Raw genomic sequence first — 14829 nt, 5'->3', positions numbered from 1 at the left:
TCTGCACTTCAACATATAAATAGAAGGGAATGAACATGCGTATTAGACATGTAGGGTCAAACATATTAACAAAAAGGAGCAAACTAGATGAACATAAACATACATGAGTGACATGAATAGGCTAGGGACTATTCAAAGCATGGTAATCAACACGGTCAAGCAGTCATGGCTCACACGTAGAACCAAAGTGAAGAAACCAGCCTAACAGGTAAAGAGAGTCAGAAACAAGTAAAGAACTCACAGTAATAAATGAGAAAACCTTTTAAGAAATTAGGGTTTTAACAATAGTCGAGTTTAAAAGATGGTAAGAAATCAGAATAAGTCAAACAAGGAAAAGGATTCAAACACAAAAAATTTAATCGAACCCAGTATTCATACAGAACAAATAAAGGCAGTTCCAAAACCTCGGATAAAATCAAAGATGCATAGGGTTTTCAACATGTTAAATCATATAGAAGAAAAGCGTAAATAAATTGTTTCAACACAGTAAAATCATAAAACAACACTAAAAATCAGAGAAGAGATTTTTTTAAAAGAAAGAGTTTAAGAAACCCTAATTTTTGAAGACGGAGAGTCGCTTGGAAAAAATCGGAAATCTTTTGAGGAAAACACTTAAGAGGTTCATAGCATACACAAATATAAGGTAGGTCTAAAAGAAAATCGAAACATCTTAATAGGTTAGGGATTCAGAGAACCCAGAAAAGTGAGAAAAACTTCGAAAAGTTACCGATCTAGCCGGAAAAGCCATGGATCTGACTCGATCGGCCATGGATGGCCGGAAAATACCAAAGATAGAAGTCGAGCAGGATCTGGGTTAGATCTCTTCGAGATCTTTCCATGAAATCACGAAAATAGGCACACAGGAGATGTAAGAGATCAATATATGTTTCAAACAACCATGGGAGCCCATGGGTTGAGTGCGAATCAAAAGGGTTTAGGGTGGATTTGGGTGGTGGCGGCTAGGTTTAGCCTTAGGTTTCAGAGAGAGTTTGAGAGGAGAGAGGATTCAAGGGCAGCGAGTAGGTAACAAATGAATTAGGTTGGGGGTAGTTTTGGGTTAAAAAAGGTAAGGCGAAATGGTGGCCGTTGATCTGAATGATCAACGGCCTAGATTAAAAGGGGTAGGTGGGGATCTGGATTTGGGTAGGATTTAATTGGGTAAGGGTCGGGTTTAAATTAAAATTAGGCTGGGGAATTGGGGTTCAATTTAGGTTATAATTGAAATGCAAAAGGGGCTGTTATTTAAATAGTTAGTTTTCCCTTTTAAATTTGTAAAATAGTAAATAGTTTCTGAAAACTAAATTGAAAGGGCTAAAATGATTTTCAGTACATAATTAACAATAAATACAAGACTCAATTTTATGAATATAAAACACAATTAAGTCTTAAAATGGTTAATATTGCAATTATGTTCAATTTAGCTTTAAAAATACTAAATGAAATTGTAAAAATTACTTTAGCCGTATTTTGGCATAAATATAAAAATCCAATAGATGAATTATCAAGATAGTAAATTTTGGAAATAATTATTGGGATTTTATGGATAAACAAAGGAGGAAATAAATCAATTAAAAACCTTTAAAATTGTTGAAAAATAATAAAATCCTTGGACATGCTTATATATGCATATATATGGTATTTTGAAGTTATTTTGCATATTGAAAATATATATGGAAAAATTGGGTATCAACAACTGGCCTTGACCTTGAGGTCTATTTCTCCTTCACTTGCTATGATAACTTTGATTTCCTCTTGGAAGACCTTGCTTGTTATTGGTTAACCACTTTCTCTGTCAAACTTATCACAGAAAATACCTTTGATCTGTTCAGACCCAACACCCTCTATCTGTTGCATTGTTCATGAATTGACATATACCAAACCTTTGTATTTCTCATGAATCCTAAAGCATGTTGATTGTTACCAACTCACTGCATATGTTGTTCTTTCCTGACTTATGTCACTTTGATGTGCTAGCCAGATCCTGTTTTGTGCAGTTGAAAAGTTGGTGGCAAATTTTGAAGTCATTTCTCACTTGTTCTGACCAAATAGACTCAGGAAGAGGAAGTAAACAAGACAAAATGAATAGAGTAAAAGACAATGGAAAGAGATGATTCCTAATAAGAAAACTAGAAAGTAGAAACTTATCAGATGTGGATACCAACTCCAGTGACCATGACATGAACTTTTGGATTAAGTGGCCTAATCTGTCAAGCAAGTCTAATGTTCGACTCTTGTTGTACCTTTTAGCCGTGAAACTGGGCTTCCATGCTCCGATTATCCTATCTGATTCACGGTCCTTACCCGACTTGTAGTGCTCAAAGGGTTTTCACCATCAGGCCTCTCCCATTTTGTTCTTCCTCTCAACTTACCATCGCCTTATGGTGCCTGTGAAGGTTTTCACCGATAAGACACTCTCATTTTTGTTCTTTTCTTTTTATTTCCTCTGATTCTGTATATGACAAGGCATTGACCATAGTAAAAACATCATATGCTCCCGACATGTCTAGCTCGACACTCTCAAAGATTATCCGGGAGGTCTTTTTTCGGACTATAATATGGCTTTTGGACAGGGTTAGAAAGAAAGGATGTCATAAAGGCTCAAAACAACTAAGATAACATGGTTAATTTATTTACAACTTTTGGAATCTATTTTAAACTTTGCCCCAATTTCTAAAACAAGAGAATTTGATTCTCTTTTTTTTCTTTTCTTTTTCTTTTTGAGATGGAATTTCTACGAAAGACTGTACTACTCTCGACTTCATGGGATTATGAAACATTTTATTTGGTATGACCAAACTGTAAGGCTGCCTACGTATCTTGTGGTGACAAGAATCAGGTCAAACGTAGTTCACATGACTACTTTTTGTTACTATTTGCCTTTTTCTTTTTTTCTTTTTTTTTCTTTATCTCTATTTTTCTCTACTTTTTTTGAATTTTTCTTTTGGAATGAACTTTCTAAAATAAACCTATGGGGTCATGAACTTTTTCCGTATGACTCTAACTTGATTCCAAAAGAAGGAGGTTAAAGAAATCAGTACATGCTCAAAAGGGTATCGAATGGTATATGTGTTTGGGTAGATGAAAGAGGGCCTCCCAATCCGTGAAAATGCCAAGTACAACGCTTTCAACTTGAGAATGAAAAATAAAATCATGCACAACATTCTTTTTGGCTTTGGCATTGATATCACTAATATGCCTTCCACTCTTTTTTAGTGCCTTGTCAAGTACAAAACTCTCGTTGGGTTATTTCCTCTTCACAATGGATACCCTCCGTCTGCTTGGAGCAAAATTCCTTGGCTTTTTTGTGACGATCCCACAAGTCGTCTCATGAATTACCGCTCTGTTTTCCCCCTTTCTGCTTCGTTATGCTTTGTTATCCGTGTTATGTGGTATCGGGTTGGTCGGATCGAATCCTGGATGATTTTGGTAAGGTTTGAGACACTTAGTCTCTTTTAAGGAAGTTTAAGTTGGAAAAGTCAACTAGATATTTACTTATGTGTTAGAGGCCTCGGATGTAAGTTACGATGGTTCGGTTAGCTTCGGGAGGTGATTTGGGACTTAGGAGCGTGATCGGAATGAGTTTTGGAGGTTCGGAGTAGATTTAGGCTTGAATTAGTGAAGTTGATATTTTGGCGATTTCCGGTTGGTAGGCAAGATTTTGATATAGGGGTCGGAATGGAATTCCAAGAGTTGAAATAGTCCCGTTGTGTCATTTGGGATGTGTGTGCAAAATTTTAGGTCATTCGGATGTGGTTTGGTTGGGTTTTTGATCAAAAGCGGAATTCGGAAGATTTTTGAAAGTTAGGCTTGAATCTGATGTGTTTGGTTGATTTGATGTTGTTTGAGGTGTTTTGAAGATTGGAACAAGTTTGGATAAGGTATTGGGATATGTTTGTGCCTTTGGTTGAGGTCCCGGGGGCCTCGGGTGCGTTTCGGGTGGTCAATCAAACCTTTTCGTGAAGTTTGGAGTTGTAGAAATTGCAGGTTCAGCTGTTGTAGGTTTTTACTCTTCGCGTTCGCGAGTGGACCATCGCGTTCGCAAAGAGTCAGTGGAATTCGGTGGAATTTTAGCCTTCACGTTCGCGACGGAGGCTCCGCGTTCGCGAAGGGCTAGATGCTCGTGCATCACGTTCGCGGGAGAGGGTGTGCGTTCGCGAAGGGTAAGTTAGAGGAATCATCGCATTCGCGAGGGTCTTGTTGCATTCGCATAAGAGGATTTTGGTCAAAGTTATTTTGTTTTTCGCAAACGCGAGGCTTTGACCGTGTTCGCGAAGAAGGAATTTAGGCCTGGGCAGAAGGTTTAAAAGGTCGTCTTGTCCGCGAATGTGGGATTATTTTCTTCCATTGTTGGTCGTTTTTGGAGCTTTTCGAAGGGGATTAAAGAGGGATTCAAGGGGAATCACTTGGAGGTAAGATTCTTGAACTTAAAACTCGATTCTAATGTGAATTACACCTAGAAAATCATGGAAATTAAGCCAAAAATTGAAGAACTAGGGCTTAAAAATTTAGACCTTTGATTGAGGATTTGAAGGACCATTTGAGGTCGGATTTTAGAACTTTTGATATGTATGAACTCGTGGAGAGATAAAAAATCTATTGATATAAAAATTATCGAATTTGGAGACGTGGGCCCGGGGTCGGGTTTCGGTAATTTTGGGATTTGTGTTATATTTTTATTGTTTTGCTTGGGCTTCATTCCCTTAGCATATTTTGACGTCCTTTTTCTAATTTTTGGATAGATTCGACGCGCGTGGAGGCCGATTCGAGGGGCAAAGGCATCACGAGCTAGAGATTTGACCGGTTCGTGGTGAGTAATGATTGTAAATGATGTTCTGAGGGGTTGAAACCCCAGATTGCACATCGTAGTGCTATATTGGGGTGAGGGCACACGTTTGATGACGAGCGTGGGTGTTGATACCCAATTTTTCCCTATGTATTTCTATACAAAATACTTTCAAAATATCATATACATACATATATAAGTATGCCCAAGTGTTTTAGTATTTTTCCAATTTTTTAAAAGATTTTTAAATTGATGTATTGCTCAATAATTATTCCCAAAATTATCACTTTGGTGAATAACTTATTTTATTCTCATATTTATACCAAAATATAGGTAGGTTACTTTTCATATATTTTTTACAAATTAATTTGGTATTTTAAAAGCTAAATTGCATATAATTGCAATTTTAGCCTGCTTTAAGATTTAATAGCATTTTATAATTATGAAACTGGTTCCAATATTTTTTAAATAATATTTATATACTATTAACGGATCCAGTGCTTTTAATTTGCTTTCAAAATTATTTTTTACAATTTGTATAAAATAAAAAGGGAAAACTGGCTATTTAAATTTTGGCCTCAGTTCATTTCAATTGTAGCCCCATTACATTTCTATTTTAGCCTAAAATTGACCCAATTTCAAACTCAAATTCGGACCAGCCCAATTACCACTCTAACCCAACCCAACACCTATTCAACCGACCCATCCCATAACCCCTTTTAATCCCGGTCGTTGATCATTTAGATCAATGGCCACCGTTGCTTCTTACCTTTTTTAATCCAAACGACCCTGAACCCTACCTCATTCTTTCAGAGATGCCGCCTTTGAATCCCTTCTTTCTCTCAACTTTCTCTCAACTCACCTCAAACCCTAGCCGCCACCTCTCATTGAAACCCTAATCCATGGCTTCCCAGGCTCATCGGAGGCCTATACCAGCCTCTCATGGCTTCTACGTGCTCATTTCTGAGGTCCTATGACCAGATCTTGAAAGGTTTCAACCAAGCCTTTGCTTGATGACTGTTCTCCAGTCGTTTTCAACCTTTGTCCGGCCAGCCATGGCTATCCGAGTTCGACCTTCGACTCTCATGCTTAGATCGATGGTTTTCAAAGCCTTCCTCATCACCCGGGTTTCTTATGAAACCCTAATCTCTAAGGTTCCTCCGATTTTATTTCAGATCTGCTCCGGATCTATGTGTGTTTTGAACTTGCTAAGCATTTTTTCTCGAAGTTTCTTTAATTTTGCTTTCAAAACTCTTTATTCATCAACTAGGGTTTCATGTTAAGTTATTTCGAATCTCTTCTCTGATTCTCGACATGTTTTGCTGTGTTTTGCTTGTGTTGTTTTTCTATTTGAGTTAGCATGTTGAAAACCCTAATTTTTGGAATTTTGTTTGAGTTTCTTAGTCTGTTTGTTTGTATTAGTTTGATTTACCTTGTTTACACCTGATTAGCACTGAAAACCCTAATATTTGGGGTTTATTTGAGATTCTGAATTCGTTTGTTTGTTTCACTTGTTTATCACCTCTAAACTCGACTAATTTTCGAAAACCCTAGTTCTTTGGGGCCTATTCGAGTCCCTTGAGTTTATTCGTGCAATTCGTCTGTCTGAAGTTGCTCAGCCTGACTCTTTTTGTTTCAGCATCTCTCTTCCTTATGTGATTCCTTTTTGTTCTGAGTTCCGACTATCTATCAAACTCAACTGTGTTTTCAGAAAGGTTTTTACTTGATTCTTCACATGCTTCTGATCTTTTCCTCTACTACTAAATCACTGAAACCTGACCTACGTGACTATCATGCTATGAATGCTTGCTCTATGCTATTACTGTATGCTGTTCCTTCTCGCCATAGCTTGGCCTCACATGCTTATTACTTGTGCACTTCATTTATATACTGAGTCCCTTCTGTGATTGATTTTCAAACTCGTGATTGATTTTCAAAACTTTTCCTTATGAAATTCTGATTTTTTACTCGCCCGTTAAGGGTTAATTGATTCTCTCTCTTTGTTTGGCCTTACCAGATCCTTTCCAAAATAAGTACATTCCTGTATTTAGATTTAATCCCTTACTCTATGGTTTTACTGCTCCTTTTATTGTAACAATCATTCTGCTTACAAATTGATCTTCTTTCCTTATATTAATCCTGTTAGTGTCCATTTGAGCAGTAATCCCTTGATTAAAGGGGTATACCTGTGTTAATTGATTCTGACTGTGTTTATTTCCATGTTTGTGTTGAAACCTTATTTGTCACCTTATTCTCTACTCGTTTTCAAAACTATAAATACCTGTACCTCTTCTCTTTCAAAAAACAAGTTCGAACACACAACATAAGTCACCACTTCTTCTCTCAAATACACTTACGTTTTCTAAAAAAAAGCATTCGAGTTTTCTCTAAACTCATAAGCTCTCTTCTCTGATTGTGTTTTGGCTGCAAGTATCCTCCTTTTCTCTGTGCTTACTTTTCTGCAACTGATATGTCTCTTCTTGTTTAAATTTTGCCCCCTCTCTTATGTGTTTATGCTTTAGTCTTTTCTTTGTTTATTTTACTGCTTTCTACAAGCTTGTTATTCCTGCTCCTATATGAATCCCCATCCCTGAACCCTTTGTCTGCTGAGTTATGGTTCAGAAAACATGACAACCCTTGACATTGTTGTTCATGTATATGGTCTGGACTCCCTGAGTCCTAAACTCTTTCAATTCCCATTCCTTTCCCCCCTTATATGTATTCTGAGCTTGAGACATTGGTCTGGCAATGTCTTAATCACTGCCCAGACCATAGTCTGACCTTCAATAGGTCTGTGCTCTTATTTGTTAGCTGAACAGGCTTGGTCAGGGGTGTGCCAGCCTACCTTGTGGCTAGGCATGACCACCAGCCTACCATGGCATTCCCCAATCCCCTCTCTTGCACTTACACTCATTCTTAGAACCTAAGTTCTGCTCCTCTCTTGCGAGCCTTGCTTTGGGATTCATGAGCTCCCTCTGAACTTGGACACCTAAGGGCTGGCTCTTCCACACTGCACTGTAACTCTTTCTAATTAACATCTTGGGTGTAAGCACTACCTGGAGTTCCTGAAACTGCTTGGATCTCTGAAACACCCTAGATAAGAGAAGGCTTTGGAAATATGGATCTCGGAAGTGGTTCAATCTCATATTGTTAGATACTAAGTCTGAATCAGGCTGCTCGGATGTAACTGTAATTTCTGATGCATTTTTAACTTCTGTCTTATTTTTCACTGGTCTGTAATAATTTGTATAAACTCATGGGATTTTAGTGAAAAGGGGAGGGGGTTACTTTTCATGCACAAAAGGGTAGAAATCATGTCTATAGGTTTAATTTCTACACTGCGCAATTTCACACGTAGAGACCATGCCTATAGGATTTAACTTCTAAACTTTCTGCAACTATGCATATAGATACCGTGCTCATAGGGGTTTACATTTCTGCACATAATGATACCATTAGGCAAACTGTAGGCTTAATTATAAAGTTGCATATAGATACCATGTTTGTAAGACTCCTGTTAAAAAGGTGTTAAAATCAGTTAACATATAGAAAGCATGCCTATAGGAACTTCGAGTCGGAACTGTCTCATTTGTTCAAAACAACACCAACCGTTTAAATTAATATATACTTTGGTAAAAATGGTAGTCTTCTGTGATTTTCTGAACCTCGTCAGTTAACAAACATTTTCTAAACCAAACTGGCATTTTCTGAAACTCACTTTTTTCTGATAAGGTTCGTGAAACTCTTTTTTTTTCAACTAGTCTGCATGTCTTCTGAAGCTCCTTTCTTTTCTTTTGAATCTTTTTCAAAACAGTACATTCTTTTTCTGAAACTCGTTTCACTCTGATAAAAAACTGGTAACTCTTCATAACCAGTTCGCTTTTCGAAATCGTTAGTTCTATCCATTACATAGCTGAAAGTAGACTAGTCCTTAAGAACTGCATTCGAGCGAGCCTAATGCGGACTTCCTGTGTAAAAGTATATGTTGAACCAGTCCACTTATCGCTTTAATTTTAAAGACCAAACCAGTACATGCAAGACATGCTAAACTCTATGGCTTGTCTGACTTAAGGAGGTTTACTTGAGCCTTACTTGCTTATCTGCTTCCTCTTTTACTTGCATTATGTGTTTTGATTGACGCCTAGTGTTTTGTCCTTTGAAAGCCCTCAAAAGGCCCCAAATCCCTTTCCCTTTAGGATTAGTAGTCCTAAATGCCTCCGGGACTGATATGATTGGGACGGGTACTAGCATACAATAAGTAACGAAACTTTCCGCGCTTTAATACCTTAACGGGGTGGGATGGGTAGAATATGGAGATGATGACCGATGCGCTAATATCACGTGTGACCCCTCTTCTGAGGAGTGATTGCTGGATATTGCATTGAAGTTATCCATATTAATTATAAACCTAGGACCCCCTTCCCTTTATTTGCTTTCATCTCTTCTTGTAAAACTATTCAAATCCTTTTTCACAAATTTCTGCCCTCTTTACTCACCTTCAAAAGTTTTCAACCTAATTGCAATATCGTATGCAAGTCTTTATTTGAGCCTTGATTGTTTACTTGTAAAGTCACAATTGTAACATGGCCGGGACCACACCAGTGGATCTTGAGGGGTGCCTAACACCTTCCACTCGAGATAATATCTAGCCCTTACCCAAACTCTGGTTCTTCATCTCAATTCTTTCTTAAAGTGTTCTAATGCACTATAATCATTAGGTGGCGACTCTTCAAAATTCCAAAACCCAATTCTCTAAAGGGAATAGAGTTGTCCTCCCAATGTCATATACCCGATTTCGACCCGTAGAAAAAGGGGGCGTCGACAACATGGCGACTTTGCTGGGGAGATCTTTAGGCTTTTACTATTGCATGTTGCTTGTGACTTTACCATCTCATTAATTGCTTTATTTACTGTATTTTATTCTTTCACTACGAAACTGACTTGGCTCTTCATGTCTTTTCTTTCCTTTAACTGCTTTCCTTTACTGCTTTATTTCAATACTGTTATGATTACTGCAATTATTGTGATCATTTATCTTATGAACATGGAAATACATGTCAATTTGTTTCATTCTTGTAAACTGCATCTTCAACATCATATTCCACTCGTGCCAAACAAATACCATAGCGACGCTTATAATGAGTGGTTGCGCTCTTCCAATATTATCACCCTTTAAATTTGGCAAAGGCGTATTTGCGGTAAAACCAGTCGATCAGCGGTGCAGTCGACGGTTCCGTGCCTTTCCCTCTTGAGTTGTCCGCTCAAGGGTACCTGTCTAATACCCTAATAGAAACCTCACTCTGTTTAACTGTGCATGCATCATGGTCAAACCTAGCCGAGTCAGTTATGCTGTCCACATAATGACTCATTAAGATAGCCTTGTCCGAAGTCCACTGGGTTTCCTTGAAACCCAAACGGACACCACCATATTCTGTACATTTATTTGGAGAATTAAATGTTTTTTATGCTGATTATTGGTATTAAATAGTCGAGTCCGGTGGGGGTGAGGTCTTAACCCTTTTGTTTTGCAGAAAATGAATGACAAAGTTCCTGACTTCGAAATGGTAAACATACCTTCACTCTTGCAGACTTGGTGGAGAAACCTCCCATCGAGCAACCAAATCAACGAATGGAAAGAGAGAGTCACCAGGGCTAGTGAGAAGCTAGAATATCTGGAGTACAGCTTGCTTGAATTGGAAGGGAAAGTGAGGAAAAGAGTCGTCGACTGTCAAAATGTTGAGGAAGGCAAAGGAGAACGTCTGGCGATAGCATTTTTACTGGAAAATCTGCGCGAGCTGGAGGACTTGATCAACGAGAACATTCAACCTGAAGAAGGTCCTTCTGGGACCAAGTAGTTAGGAGTCTTTCTTTTTCGCTTTTAATGTAATAAGGCCAATGGCCATTAGTGACATTTTTACTTTCCGCTATTTTAGTGTCGTTTTGGGATTCGTCTTATTTTTATCAATAAAATGAGGCATTTAGCATTATAAGTTCTCCAAATTAATTTGTCGCTAGGCCTACCTCGGGCACAACGAGGCACCCAAATTAGGATGCGATTTATATTCTTGCACAATGTGTTTAAATATTGCAACCTTTTTTCTTCATAACCCGCACTAACTTGTTACCTTTTTTATTTTTCTTTCTTTTATTATTCCCCTCCCCAAAGCTTAGTTCGTGCATTCTGGAACCATCATCATACAGTACGAGATCCAAGGGCCCTCCACCTCCTCCTTCTCCGAGTCCTATTCGGAACAAGGAATCTGTTTCTGGAAGACGATGATATGGACTGCTGTGTTATTTTCGAGGAGGAAGGGGAGGAAGACCCTTCTATACAAGTTGTGAACCAAGGAGAACGCCTCAGCAATTGGTCAATCAGAACCACCAGGGCCCGGAAAGCTTCGGGGTAGCAAGGGTAAACAAAAGCACCATGCATCACATTTTTACTTTTTACTAGCTGATTTTATTTCCGCATTGTCTTTAATTTTGAAAAGAGCTCTGATATTCAAAACAATTATGAATTCAATCGAAGCATTTCAGTTTATTATATATCTCGCTCTTATTATTTTTTCTATCATTCACTTTATTTTACACAGCATTACTATTACTTGCCTTGACAATGAACCAACGATTGTGACTTGCAACGAGACAACGCAACAAACAGATACAGATTCAAAAGAGGATGATATACCAGAAGAGGTCGTCAGAGGGGTTGAGAATTTTGAAAATAGGCCTAAGTCTAACTTGGACGAAACTGAGGTCGTTAATCTGGGAGATACAGAGAATGTCAAAGAAACGCGCATCAGTATTCACCTGTCACCATCAGAAAAGAAAGAGTACACAGAGTTCTTAAAGGAATATGAAGGCATATTCGCCTGGTCATATGATGATATGAGTGGTCTCAACACATCCATTGTAGCTCACAAACTGCCAACAGATCCAACATGCCCGCCGGTAAAGCAGAAGCTCAGGAAATTCAAACCCGACATGAGTTTGAAAATCAAAGAAGAGGTTACCAAGCAAGTCAAAGCCAAGGTTCTCAGGGTAGTAGAGTATCCGACATGGTTAGCCAACATCGTGCCAGTGCCAAAAAAGGATGGGAAAGTTAGAGTTTGTGTTGACTACCGGGATCTTAATCGGGCCAGTCCCAAAGACGACTTCCCCTTGCCTAACATACACATTCTTATCGACAACTGCGCCAAACATGAGTTGCAATCTTTTGTTGATTGTTTCGCTGGGTATCATCAGATATGGATAGATGAGGAAGATGCAGAAAAAACGGCTTTCATCACGCCATGGGGAATGTACTGTTACAAAATGATGCCATTCGGTTTGAAGAATGCTGGTGCCACCTACATGAGAGCCATGACTACCATCTTTAATGACATGTTACACAAGGAGATCGAGGTATATGTGGATGAAGTCATCATCAAATCCAAGAAAGCCAGGGATCACATGGAAGACCTAAGAAAGTTCTTCAACAGACTAAGGAGGTACAATCTGAAACTGAATCCCGCCAAGTATGCATTCGGGGTTCCTGCTGGTAAATTATTGGGTTTCATCGTGAGTCGTCGAGGAATAGAATTGGATCTGTCAAAGGTCAAAACTATCCAAGAATTACCGCCGCCAAAGAACAAGAAGGACGTGATGAGTTTCCTGGGGAGACTCAACTATATCAGCCGGTTCATAGCTCAGTCCACAGTCATTTGTGAACCTATCTTTAAAATGTTGAAAAAGAACGCTGCCACCAAGTGGACTGACGATTGTCAGAAAGCTTTTGATAGAATTAAGGAATACCTGTCAACGCCGCCGGTCTGTTCCGCCTGAGCCAGGAAGACCCCTATTGCTTTACCTTGTGGTATTGGATGGAGCATTCGGTTGTGTTCTGGGACAACATGATGAAATAGGGAGAAAGGAGCAAGCCATCTACTATCTCAGTAAGAAGTTCACACCGTACGAGGCCTGGTATTCTCTTTTAAAATGCACTTGTTGTGCTCTGACTTGGGTCGCGCAGAAGTTGAGGCATTACTTCTATGCTTACACTACTTATCTCATATCCAGAATGGACCATTTGAAGTATATCTTCCAAAAACCCATGCCCACTGGCAAGCTCGCCAATTGGCAAAACCTGCTAAGTGAATTCGACATTGTTTATGTGATCTAGAAAGCAATCAAAGGGCAAGCCTTGGCGGATCATCTCGCCGAGAATCCCGTGGACGGAGAATACGAGCCCCTAAAAACGTATTTTTCCGATGAAGAGGTATCTTTCATAGGAGAAGATATTGCAGAATCCTATGATGGTTGGAGGTTGTTTTTCGACGGAGCTTCAAATTTTAAAGGAGTTGGCATAGGAGCAGTCCTAGTATCAGAAACCGGCCAGCACTACCCGGTATCCGCCAAGCTCAAGTTCCCTTGCACCAATAATATGGCCGAATATGAAGCCTGCATCTTGGGGCTCAAAATGGCCATTGACATGAACGTTCAGGAGTTGCTAGTGATCGGGGATTCAGACTTGCTCATACATCAGGTTCGAGAAGAGTGGGCAACCAAGAACTCTAAGATACTTCCCTACTTGCATCACATACAAGAGTTGAGGAAAAGGTTCACAAAGACAGAATTTCAGCACGTCCCCGGAGTCCAGAACGAGTTTGCTGATGTATTAGCTACTTTATCGTCCATGATCCAGCATCCAGATACAAATTTCATTGATCCCATCCTAATAAAGATTCATGATCAGCCAGCTTATTGCGCCCACGTTGAGGAAGAAGCGGATGGAAAGCCATGGTTCCATGACATCAAGGAGTACTTGACAACAGGGGAATATCCAGAACTTGTCAACGCTATTCAGAAGCGCACACTTCGTAGGTTATCCAGTAACTTCTTTCACAGTGGAGGAATCCTATATAGGAGGACTCCCGATTTGGGTTTACTAAGGTGTGTCGAAGCAAAAGAAGCATCCAGGCTATTAGACGAAGTGCATGCAGGGACCTGCGGGCTGCACATGAATGGTTTTGTCTTAGCAAAGAAGATACTCCGAGCAGGGTATTTTTGGATGACTATGGAAACAGACTGTATCCAGTATGTTCGCAAATGCCATCACTGTCAGATACACGCAGATATGATAAAGGTGCCTCCAAATGAGCTTACTGCAACAAGCTCACCATAGCCATTCGCCGCTTGGGGAATGGATGCTATCGGACCTATCGAGCCTGCCGCATCAAATGGGCACAAGTTCATATTAGTGGCAATCGATTATTTTACCAAATGGGTCGAAGCAACATCATACAAGGCGATCACTAAGAAGGTTGTGGCGGATTTCGTCCGCGACCGCATTATTTGTCGGTTCGGAATTTCGGAATCAATGATCACCGATAATGCTTCCAATCTCAACAGCGACTTGATAAAAGCAATGCGTGATACATTCAAGATTAAACACAAGAACTCTATAGCCTACAGGCCTCAGATGAATGGAGCTGTGGAGGCAGCCAACAAGAATATCAAGAATATACTAAGGAAGATGTTCGAAAGGCACAAACAATGGCATGAGAATTTATCATTCGCCTTATTGGGATATCACACCACAGTCCGCACATCGATCGGAGCAACTCCTTACATGCTGGTTTATGGTACAGAGGCGGTCATCCCCGTCGAGGTAGAAATTCCCTCCTTAAGGATCATACAAGAAGTAGAGTTGGATGATGCAGAATGGGTAATAGGTAGCTACGAGCACTTAGCCCTTATAGATGGGAAAAGGATGAATGCAGTTTGCCACGGTCAGTTGTATCAGAACAGAATGTCCAGAGCCTTCAACAAAAGAGTTAAACCAAGGAGGTTTACACCGGGGCAGCTGGTGTTGAAGAAAATATTCCCACATCAATATAAAGCCAAGGGGAAGTTCTTTCCCAATTGGCAGGGTCCGTACATGGTTCACCGGGTTCTAACTGGAGGAGCCCTTATTCTTGCAGAAATGGATGGAGAAGTCTGGCCGAAGCCAATCAATTCAGATGCAGTGAAATGATACTATGTGTAACCATTTATGATTCCCTTTA

The sequence above is a fragment of the Nicotiana tabacum genome, chromosome 22, assembly GCF_000715075.1.
Source record: "Nicotiana tabacum cultivar K326 chromosome 22, ASM71507v2, whole genome shotgun sequence".
Lineage (NCBI taxonomy): Eukaryota > Viridiplantae > Streptophyta > Magnoliopsida > Solanales > Solanaceae > Nicotiana > Nicotiana tabacum.
The sequence above is the reverse complement of the archived record's forward strand: the minus strand, read 5'-3'. Positions refer to the sequence as shown.